General features: G+C 44.3%; 1 pseudogene; it reads left to right on the forward strand.

The window, feature by feature from the left end:
- LOC144827967 (small ribosomal subunit protein uS15 pseudogene) overlaps positions 1 to 1,064 on the forward strand; it is a 43,348-nt pseudogene extending 42,284 nt beyond the window's left edge.
- Positions 1,065 to 11,595: the final 10,531 nt, after the last annotated feature.

The following is an 11,595-nucleotide window of genomic DNA, read 5'->3' on the forward strand; positions in this document are numbered from 1 at the left end:
CATACAAAGTAGGAAAAAAATTGAATTGTGTCTAGCTATACTAATTTGTATAGGAAGGGTACTCGCCTTGTACAAAACCTACGGTAGACTCAGGCACGCACCCTAGCACTATGGCGCTAAGGTGTGTGCCTGCCGCACGGCAGCTGAAATCAGTGCCGGCACTAGGGAGGGAGAAGGAGAGAGCCATATCTCTGTGAAAATGGCGATCTCCTACTTTTGGCTGCTGCGCTACATTTCGTGACACCTTTCAGAATCCTGGCAGAGGTGTCAAATAGAACAATCAAGTCAATTGGAAGTATTGTCAGGTTAGCTATGAAGAATGAGCAGAGCACCAAAGTCTCAAAAATAGTAAGAATGCTTTCTGTCATGGTGACTTGGCAACTGGACATAATATTTACCAGAACAATTTGAAAAAGTTAAACTTGATTGCGTATTGAATATCAATATGAGAAATGGTATCCTTCGGGTTTTCTCAAGATAATGCACATAATTCCAGGGTAGCAGCGCATCAGCATCTGCAGAAGTGTCCAAGCAGCAGTCTTTGGTGGAGACTCTCTTTTCCTCCCGCCGCCATCATGGGTCGCATGCACGCTCTGCATTGCCGTACAGGCGAAGCGTGCCAATTTGGTTGAAGCTCACATCGGATGATGTGAAGGAACAGATTTTCAAGCTGGCAAAAAAAGGTCTCACTCCTTCCCAAATTGGTGTGATTCTGAGAGATTCACATGGTGTTGCTCAGGTTCGCTTTGTTACTGGCAACAAAATCCTGAGAATACTTAAATCCAAAGGACTTGCCCCAGACCTTCCCGAAGATCTGTATCATTTGATCAAAAAGGCTGTTGCGGTGCGCAAACATCTTGAGAGAAACCGTAAGGACAAGGATGCTAAATTTCGTCTCATTCTGATCGAAAGCAGAATTCACAGGCTGGCCCGCTATTACAAGACTAGGAGAGTGCTACCACCAAACTGGAAGTATGAATCTTCAACGGCTTCAGCCCTGGTAGCATAATGATCTTTTGCTGTGCTAACAAATAAACTTTTCAACTAAACTACAAAAAAAAAAAGCAGTCTTTGGTGGAGTACACTGATCCCTTCATATCAACAAGTCTATGACCTTCAGTATCCTCACCTCCCCAAGGCATGCACATTCTGTCTCTCTTCACCGGTGTCTAACCAAAGTGCTTAAAATCCTCAGTGGGCATTGTTGTAAGGGTTGGAAACAACACCAGAAAATACTCAAAGTTCTTTTACATATTACATGCATTCCACTACTAAAAAGCTACTGCTGACTTTATATCCATTTCAAACTGTCATCCTGTCCCCCTTAACATTTTTCCTAAAAAATCGTTGAGTGCCTGGTTTTTACCCAACTTAATCATTGTCTTTTCCAACACAACAAACTTGATACCCTTGAATATGGCTTCAGTGTGTTAGCCTCTCCTCCTGAGAGAGCCCGCTGTCATGTCTCCAACTTCATCTCTGTTTCACACCACAGATGTGTCTCTTCTAGCTTCACCCTGCTCAAAGTTTTTTCTTCCTTTGACCCCTCTAATCGCACAATGATGCTTTACTCGCTGTTCCTCAGTGGCGATGATTGTGCACAATGATGCATTCATAACTAAGAACAAACTGGCAATAATCCAGTTGAATTGGTGGTGAAAGCTGTTATTTTAGTTTTTGGATCAATTTCAGCAGTAACTAGTCTGATTTTAGTTTATGTATTATTAGCTATAGCTTTATTGATTGTAATGTTTTTCCGTTCTATACCACAACCCTTTTATACCATTATCTTCTCTTTAGGATTTTTCATACCACCTTTAACACGCAAATCTCCATTCCAACTTGCATCCCTCAACGCGTCTTTGTTTCTTTGACTACCTAAAAACTATCCGCCATTAGATAATGCCTTGTTACCATCTGCTCCACCCTTCTGCAAACTCATATTATTTATTTCTCAGCTTTAGCCACTCTCATATAACTTCATTTTCTTTTCGTATTTCCTCCTAATGTTCTAACCCCTCCTCGTCGTGCCAGAAATGTCAGAGCGCTCTTTGGCTCACAGATTAACTGCAATTTCCACCACAGCAACCAGCTGTGAAATCGTCAATAAAGGGTATATTCACACCCACCGGCCATTTCACATTGCCAAACCACTTATTTACACTTGTCAAACTGAAGTAATATATTAGATTGTTAATGGGTCTTTTACTTTAATACTTTTCTTATTTCAACAAACATTTTCAAGTCAGACCCTGTGTGATTGTAGCTCAGAGCTCTTTCTTGTAAGTGCTTTATTGTCAGTGGACGGGCCACTTTGGAATGTCCTTAATTCCCCCCTGGTGTGCCTGGGAGTCATAAAGAGTGTGTGGATAGACAGTGAGCGACTGTAGTGAAATAGTTGTATAGATTATGTATGAGTGACAGATGGCTGGGATTAGTTTAGCCTGTTTGCTATTTTATGTCCGGATCAAGCCTTCATTTTGGCTCGGGGTGGGGCAGAACTGTTCCCATAAGGCAGGGTCAAGACTGATTTGCATATGGCTGGGTTTAAACTGGAATGGCATGGGGATCAAAAAATGATAGATTTTGGCCCAAAGATCTATACTGGGGTGAGTGTTTACCATTGTTCAACATTCTGTCCATCAACTATTCTTTTTGCATTTGTCGCCCCGAGTGGGACAGGTATGCCCAGATGTGGGTCCCATACTCTCCACTAGATTCAAGCTAGCCTGGCTGCTCAGGGGTAAAACCCCAAAACCAATCCCAGGATGCTTGTTTCTTGACCAGGGAGGACCTGGCCTGGCAGTTCGGGCTGGACTGTTCCCATGGGGAGCAAAGACAAGACTGATTTGCATATGGATGGATTTAAACTGCAGTGGTATGGGGAGCATTTAGGCCCAGATTAATATACTGGGGTGAATGTTCAACATTCTGTCCATTTATTGTTCTTTTTGCATTTATTTTGGCTCTGCCACATCCCTTTCCATTGAGCTAACAAAGTACAAAATGGAGGCATGTTGGAGTGGAGGGAAGACACGTCCTGTCACCATCAACCTTAGGGAGGTGACTCTCTGCCCAGAAGTCAACTCTATGGTGAGTGTGGTCATTGGTACCAGGTAGAGTTGGGTGTCACCCTTCCATCTTTAGTCAAACCATTAGCACACCTCTTACCCCATCCCACTCCACTAGGACACATGGTATTATGGTGTGGGAACTCCCTCATTGAGGGAATACAGGGCGGTGTGAGTGGATTTCCCAGGGGGTATACCTTAGACAGAGAGGAAGCTCCCCTGGCTTCAGGCCATCACTTGGAGAGGGAAGGATGGATATCTGCACTTCATCACAGCACCATGTCTTGAATCCCACCTGTGTTCTGCGAAGTAGGTCACCCTGTGAAGAGGCAGTGTATGAGGCTTTATACTCCCATGTATGCTTTGTTGTTTTAGTATTCACTGTTGTGTCTTTTACTTTTGCAGTGTTTTTGAAATATAGAAAATGTTGTTCTGTCTAATTTTGGCAGATACCCATTTTACTTGATGACAGTGATGAGAGTGAATCATTTACTTCTCTGTGTTTAGTCTCAGTTGGGCGATTTATGCTTCCTGACCCAGTTTAACAGAACTCTCTTGGAGGTAGTCTGTCCAGGGGCCTCCAGGGAGGGATGCACAGTGTAGACATCCATCGCACCAGAGTCTGTGTCACAAAGTTCTAAATAACACAGACACGCTTGGTCACTATAATTCCCTCTCATCATTGTCATCAAGCAGAAATGTTATCTGCCACAATTAGACAGAAAGACAAACATTGTCAAGATGGTCAAAGCTCTCCACTGCCTAACTCCCTCCAACTAACTGAATGATCATCCTTCTGCTCTAGCATTTGGGCAGAAACACTCTGTCAACCAAACCGTGTTGGTTGCAGTGGCGGCTCTTCCGGTAAGGCGGAGGAGCGTCGCCCACTGCCTTCAAGCAGGAAAAGAAAGGAAAAACTGAAATGATAATAACATAACGTTATTATCATTTTATTTTGTCCTCCTGCTGTGGCAGCTTGTGTGAGGGGCGGGGCTGAAGAGCAGGGGAGGAAGGCACAACCCTCCTAAGTGCACAATGACTGCTGCCCAAAACAGTTGTGCACAACAGTTCTGCAACATTTGGGTGCACAGTGTCACTTTGGGGGTGAAGGAGAGGGGAAGCACAGAGTACCAGTGAGAATGATTCTTGCTGAAAGAGCTGCTGTTGTAGCTTTCAGAGGAGCCATTTGTCCTAGGCTGAGTTAATAAACCGCTCAGAAGGAATGCATAGAGTGCTAATTGCCTTATTGTCCTCGCCTGAGGTTGAGGCCCATAGTTGCAGAGGAGGGTAATGAACAACCAAGCAGGTACAGGCATGAAAACCTCAAGTAGCGATTGTTTGATACCATTATCCAACCTAGCCACCTCGATCCACTATATTCCGAACACTATTAGTATAAAGATGTAAGTAGGCAATCGATTATACATCCTTCTCGTATGTATGCAACCTTCCACACGTATACCCTATGTGCAGAGATACCATCCCACATAGTTTAACTGGGTTTCTCCATTTGTTTCACTTAGAGGTGGAAGCCAGGGTTCTGATTGGTACCGGGAAACTAAGGCAAGACTTAGGACCTGATTTAGAGTTTGGTGGACAAGTTACTCTATCACAAACTTGTTGATATTCTATTCACACTACTACAGTGCGTTATATTTTTTGGCACTCGCATTAAGGCGTACAGGATATTTGTCATGTTTGTCACAGAGTAATCCGGACCTAAGTCTGTGTAAGTTCATCACAAAAGGATTAAGGTCATGGTGAAGAGACAGGCATAGGGATAAAGAATGGAATGAATGATGTCAAGTGGTGTGGAGTTAGTGCAGGTGGATGGTGCTCTAGTAAGGATAATCACTGCTGGAAAAGTGTGCCTCACTGCCTGTTTTTCCTTTTCTGAACTGCTCACTAAAAGTGGATTGCAAGCCCTTTGTAGATGCTCGGTGTTTAGCTTTTGCTCCTTCAGTAGAACACACGCTTTATCAAATAAGGGTGCTCTAAAAAGACTCTGGTGAGGAGCCATGGAATCCGACAGTCAAACCATCATGACTCCACCTGAGGAGCTTTCTAATGGTCAGAACCTGTAGGTGAGCCTGCACTGCCCATGACCTCTCTTACTTTCCTGCTTTTTCAAGCCCAAGATCAACATACAAGTTTTACACCTTCATCCTGATGCATTGAGGGAGTCTCCTGACCGAGAATGATTGCCCTGATTACAGAACCATTTCAATCACTGCCCTAAGAAGTAAGCTTCTGGAGATATAGTGGAGTACAGTTTGCAGGCGCCATCCTTAAAAAAACATCCTTCCCAGTTTCAGGCGTGATCGCCCTTTTCCTATTGGTGCCCTCGTGCTGAACATTTTTAATCACAACCAGCCAAAAACTAGTTATATGTGCCCACCTGTTGATACTCCTGGTAGACCACTATATCTTCCAGCAATTTCCCAGAACCAGTTTGCAAGAGAAACTGGTCTCCCTAGACTGTTTTCCCCCTCCCGTGCAATGACATGTAACCAAACTTCGTTACAGATGATGTCTGTTTTCCTTAGGAGAATGGACCTTTGGTGTCCAGTTTTTCTGTGTTTTAACTATGTACAATGGATCTCAAGTTGTGACACATGATCTTTCCTGCATATTGATGGTGTTCATGTGCACCACTTTGATGTGGTGAGTCTTTGATTGTCTAGTCCGATTACTTCCCAGTTCACTTACAAAATAGGTTGTATTATACCTAGTTACACACCCTACATATATGTTTTGTTTTATGTGGTTATCAACCACTTCCCATGTTTTTGACTTACTGCATTGCTTCCGGAGTGTTTATTTAATGATTAAATTATTAATTCTGTGCTTTGCTCAGATAACACTTTGCTGGCACCAGTTTTTGGTTGTTTCCTCCTCCATGATTAGGCACAGGAGACCGGAAGATACTGCAGACCCTTGTAGTAATATACATTCTCTGATATATTATGAAATCTTCAATATATTTTGATCACCTACTGAGTTGCTGTAATGGTGAAAGTTTGTAGGCCAAAAAGAAACCATCCCACGTGTGTTATTTGTGTGCTCAGAGTACACTAGGTTTTGCTATTTCTGGGTTGCGCCAGTGTGTAGGTTGCTGGCAGCCGCTGTCCGTGCAGGTAACAGCGGTGAGGCGGTGGGGCCGGGTAAGGGAGGATTTCGAGGGACAATGTCGAGGGAAAATTAAATATTTATTTATTTTCCCTCAGCATCGTCCCTCAAAATCCCCCTTTACCCGGCCCCACCGTTATAACCTGCACGGACAGCGGCTGGTTGCTGGGTACTTTGAGCCATAGGATTGCTTTAAGAATATTACGTACTGATTTATCTCCCTTGTATGCCTGTGCAGTTGCAAAATTCTTGGGCTTGATGTAGGCAAAAAGGAGGACCATTATTGATGCTAAGTGATTTTGTGGTTTTAATGAGTGCATATTTTTATAATGATTTTATTCTATTTTATAGCGTGAATCTTGTATTAGCAATTTTAGTGTAATGATTTATTGACTCTGTAGTTAAGGATGTGGACAGGCTAGGTATTGATTATCTTGATGACTTTATTATGCTTATATATGATCTGTATTTCTTTATATATTGGCTCACTTTTAAGGCTTAAGCTGAAATAAAGTTATTTGAAATGAAATGTAAGTGATTTACTTGGATGTTTGGAAATCACTGCCATATTGTCAAACGCAATTACGTCTCTTAAAGATTCTTCTCCATTGATCTGTCTTGTGTGCTCTTGTTTGTGTGCAGGATTATTTGATTGCTCCTAGTTCACCCTGTAACACTGCAAACTCCTAAACGATTGCTTGTTTCTTCAGTGCAGATACGTAATCATCAAACCGTTCATTTACATCGTGTTTTTTTGCGATCAGACTTGAACCTACATACAGGAATGCACAGAGGGGTGAAAAAACGAGCTTCAAGCTTTCCAAGTGGTTTTCAAATACAATATTGTCTTTCCAGTTCCACATTCTGGGCCTCATTACGAGGCGAGGTTGCCTCTGACCGACACCATCGTGCATTCGGGACTGACAGACCTCCTTTCAGCGGTCCCGCCGCAAGATTACGATGCGAGTGCACAATGTGCGGTTGCATACTCCCAGTTCTCTATGGGAGTTTGTGCTATGGCCATAAACCGGCCACGGCCATGAACCGGCCACCATTACCATCATGCCTGCCAGATAAGGTCACAAAAATGTATCCTTTCTGCTTTTTCTATCAGTGATGTTCTGCTGCATAGACTAGGGCAGGGTTCTCCAAAGTCGGTTCTGGAGAGCCGGATCCATGGTTGACTTTGGAGAACCCTTGACTATGGTGTGCCAGACGTGCTTCTTTCACACACTCTGCTGACGTGCTTACCCCACCACCCACTGCTTCTTGTTCTTATACATGTATTCCTCCTCACATTCATTCACAGTCATTATTAAAAGATGGGTATCCAACTCAAGACAAGTCCAGGTTGGATGGGAAGATTACGTGATGTGCCTAGTGAGCTTAGGAACTGTATTATAAAGTTCCAAGAAATTTATAAAAAGAACTATGATTCCGTACATGGTGCAAAGAATATTAAAATCAAGGTGGGACAATGGTCTATCTGTGAAAACATAAATGAACCAAGAGAGCAGTGCATTGATCCTTGGTAACTGGTACACACTTTGAACATTTCATCACACATTTTGAAGTAATTGAAAATTGTGTCACAGCCATTAAATCACTCTTAAGGATAATGCATATGCGGAGAAGTGTACTGCACACATAAATGAATACATTCGAGTGGGGAGGAGTGATTACTGGTGGATAAATGAAGAGGATACAGTTGAAATACCATTCATTGTAAGTGCAGAAGTAAGCCCTAATCTGCCATCTATAAGTGACCATTCCGTGGATGATTCTTCTCATTAACAACTTCATTTTAAAGTGGCGTGCCACTTCTGAGCAAAACAAGTATGTTTGTTAGAATTATCGAGGCTCGAACTTTTATATTCTTCCATGTAGTGTTAGTAGTCTATTTATTCTACAATTGTGTTTTTCTCATTTCTTTTTAACTGATTATCTATGCTTACTGATTATTATTTGTATTTGTACTTCACTCTGTGATACTGTAACTTTAATGTGTTCCTTGACATGTGAAATGTACTGCGAATTCTAGAGTGGTTTTGCAACTTCAGCTCAGAGCTTTATTCACATCTCTTTTAAGTGGCACTTTCTGGAGGACATTTTGTAAGATGGTTCTTAATTTTATTATTTGACTACTCTGACATCACTGATTATTAAAATGATTTCAAGTCAGAACATTATACAACCCCCACCATTTCATCAAAAGGCAGGCAAACTGGAAATCAGATGAAAAGAATGGCTGTGTATTTTTGAAAATTAGTTGACAGCCAGTGATGCATGAAGATATGATCCACCAATAAAATTGTCTCTTCTCTTTAATCGGCTAGTATTGCTGGCCAAATGTTCTTTGATAATCTATTTTTCTATTTCTATTTAGGGGGTTTTGTAAAGCGCATGGTGACGCAACAACGGCGTGTCCCCGCGCTAAGGAGCTACTTTATTACTGGACCATACAGAAACGGCGCATCAACTAAGCGAATAGAGCAGTTTTGAGCTTAGCTCTAAAAATTGATTCAGATGGCTCGAGTCGTAACGCCATGGGCAGTTTATTCCATCTAGCGGCTGCAAGGCATCTGAAAGATCTTCCCCCCATCCGTGCTCTGGACACCTTAGGGACAACCAGGAGTCCAGAGCCGGAAGATCTCAGGGAACGGGGAGGCTCATAAGGTGTCAAAAGTCCTTGTAGAGGGAGAGGGGATCTCCCATTAATGATCCGATGGCACGTGCAAAGTGCTTTAAATTCTACCCTGCTTCTGACCGGGAGCCAGTGCAAGGACCGGAGAGCCGCTGCAGAAGCAGCTCTTCTGGGTAGTCTAAGCACCAATCGGGCAGCGGCGTTCTGTAGGACCTGTAAGCGGCTAAGGTTCTTCTCCAGGGTGCCTAAATAGAGAAGGTTGCCATAGTCCATCCTTGATGTGACTAGTGCATGTACCAAGGTCTGTCGGGCTCTCACAGGCAAGAACTTCAGCGTCTTCCTAAGGCTTTTAAGGATCCCAAAGCATAGTCCGACCACCTGGTTGATCTGAGGGCCAAAGGTGAGGGCGGCATCAAACCAGATGCCCAGATTCCTCGCTTTTTGGCACGGAATGGGTGTTGGGCCCAGGGAAGATGGCCACCATGCCGACGTCCACGCAGACTGGCAGCCCCCCACGACCAGCACCTCGGTCTTGCCCCCGTTGAGCTTGAGGCAATTGGCGGACATCCAGGCAGCAAGGTCTTGCATGCATGCTCTGAAGGTGTCCGCCGAAAGACCGGGTGCGCGTGATAGGGAGATAACCAACTGCGTGTCGTCGGCATACGACACCAAGCTAAGGCCGTGACTCTCTACTAAGGTGGCAATCGGAGCGACATAAAGATTGAAGAGTGTTGGACTCAGGGACGAGCCCTGCGGCACCCCCTGGTCCAAAGAAATTCGCTCCGAGTAGTAGTCACCCTGCCTCACTTGGAAACCCCGGCCAGTGAGAAATGAATAAATCCATTTCAACGCTGCCCCTTTCACCCCGACCTTGTACAGACACTGTAGCAAGATGGAGTGTGCTACAGTGTCGAACGCGGCGCTAAGGTCTAATAAAATTAGCGCTATTGTTTGTCCCTCGTCGGCACCCTGCCTGAGGGCTTCGGTAACCCTCAGAAGGGCGGACTCCGTCGAATGACGGGGCCAAAACCCGAATTGGGTAGGATGAAGATGGTTGCCTTCCTCCACATATGTCATTAGCTGTTTATTTGCCACCTTCTCCGCTACCTTGGAGAGATAGGGCAGCAAGGAGATGGGGCGTAGATTGTCCAAGTTCTCGAAGCTAATGTTGGGCTTCTTGCGGAGGGGAAGCACCACAGCCTGTTTCCAATCCTCAGGTATTGAACTGGATCGGAAGGAAACATCTAGCACATGCCTGATGTAGGGTTCCAGGGTCTCCAGACTGTCACTCAATCTTTTAGGGGGTGCGGGATCTCGAGGAGAGCCAGATTTAACAGACCTACAGATTTTAATTAGCTCTTCCGGTAAAGGGGTGATAAAGTTAAGTAACCGATTACGATCATCTTCCTCTGCTGCTAGATCTGTTGGCTCTTCTGCTGCATGAGGTATTTCAGGGAAGGCGGCGTAGATTTTAGACACTTTATCTCCAAAATAAGTAGCGATGCGATTGCATGCTGCTACTGAGTGATCTTTATCTAGACTTGCCGTTTTAGGGGTGGCTAGAGACTTGTATATGCTAAACAGTTCCTTAGCGGAATTCTCTGCCCTCTGGATTCTGTCTGCATAGTATGTGGCTTTTTCAATGCGGATTCTGTTATGATAGATGCGTCTCTTGATATGGTAGACTTCTTTCATCGAGTCCTCATATGCCACTCTCCATTGTCTCTCTGCCCGCTTGCAGTCCCTTTTGGCGAGACGCAATGCCTCGCTGAACCAGGGAGCGGTTATCTGTCTGTGGGCACCTTTTTTTGGCCGACCCAATGGGGCTGTACAGTCCAGAGCGGCTATAATACGATCATTAAGCAATTTGTTTGCTGTTGTCACATCCTTGCCTCCTGGAGGCCCTTCCGCAATGAGAGCCCTATTAAACTCTGGCAAGGAAAATGTTGCCCACCTTCGGCGAGGGTAATTGAGAGGGGCGGAAGCATGAGCTTTGTATTTAGGCAGGTGAATGACAAACGGGACAAGGAAGTGATCTGTCCAGGGCAGGGGCTCTGGGGGTGCAGCCAGGACATCCTCCCAGTTAGCAAATATAGGATCTAACAAATGCCCACGGTTATGTGTGGGAAGTTGACCCTTGAGCTCTAGCTGTAAGGTATTCAATTCCTCGCAGAGCTCCATCGCTCCTTTATCTAGTGGATCTTCTAGATGTGTGTTTAAGTCACCTAGCAGCAAAAAGTTATCACTTCTTAACGCTGTTTCAGTGATACACTCTAGCAGATTGCCTTTGAATCTGGACATAGGACCTGGTTGGCGGTAGACTAACAAGCCTTTTAGAGTTGTATTACCGTCAATTGTTATGGTAAAAAAGCCCGCCTCACAACTTGGCAAACAGATTGATTCAAGTTTGCAGGCCCAATGTTGTTTATAGGCGATCGCAATTCCACCTCCTCTGCCTTTCGGTCTGTCCAGGCGGACCATCTGATAATTCTCTGGTAAGGCCTGTATAATATCAGGGTCACAGGTGGGGTCAAGCCATGTTTCTGTAATGAATAGTAGGTCAAAGTTTTTATCGATGAGAAGTTCATGTACATCATATTTATGACAGCTCAATGATCTCACGTTAATGAGGCCGCAGGACAAGGAGAAATTACTAGTCTTACTATCTGCTTTCCCTGTGTGGAAGCGAAAATGGCAGTGACGGCACCCATCATTCAGCCCTACTCTCATACTGTGGAGTCCTGGAGTACA

The sequence above is a fragment of the Lissotriton helveticus genome, chromosome 4_1 (assembly GCF_964261635.1).
Source record: "Lissotriton helveticus chromosome 4_1, aLisHel1.1, whole genome shotgun sequence".
In the NCBI taxonomy this organism is placed as follows: Eukaryota; Metazoa; Chordata; class Amphibia; order Caudata; family Salamandridae; genus Lissotriton; species Lissotriton helveticus.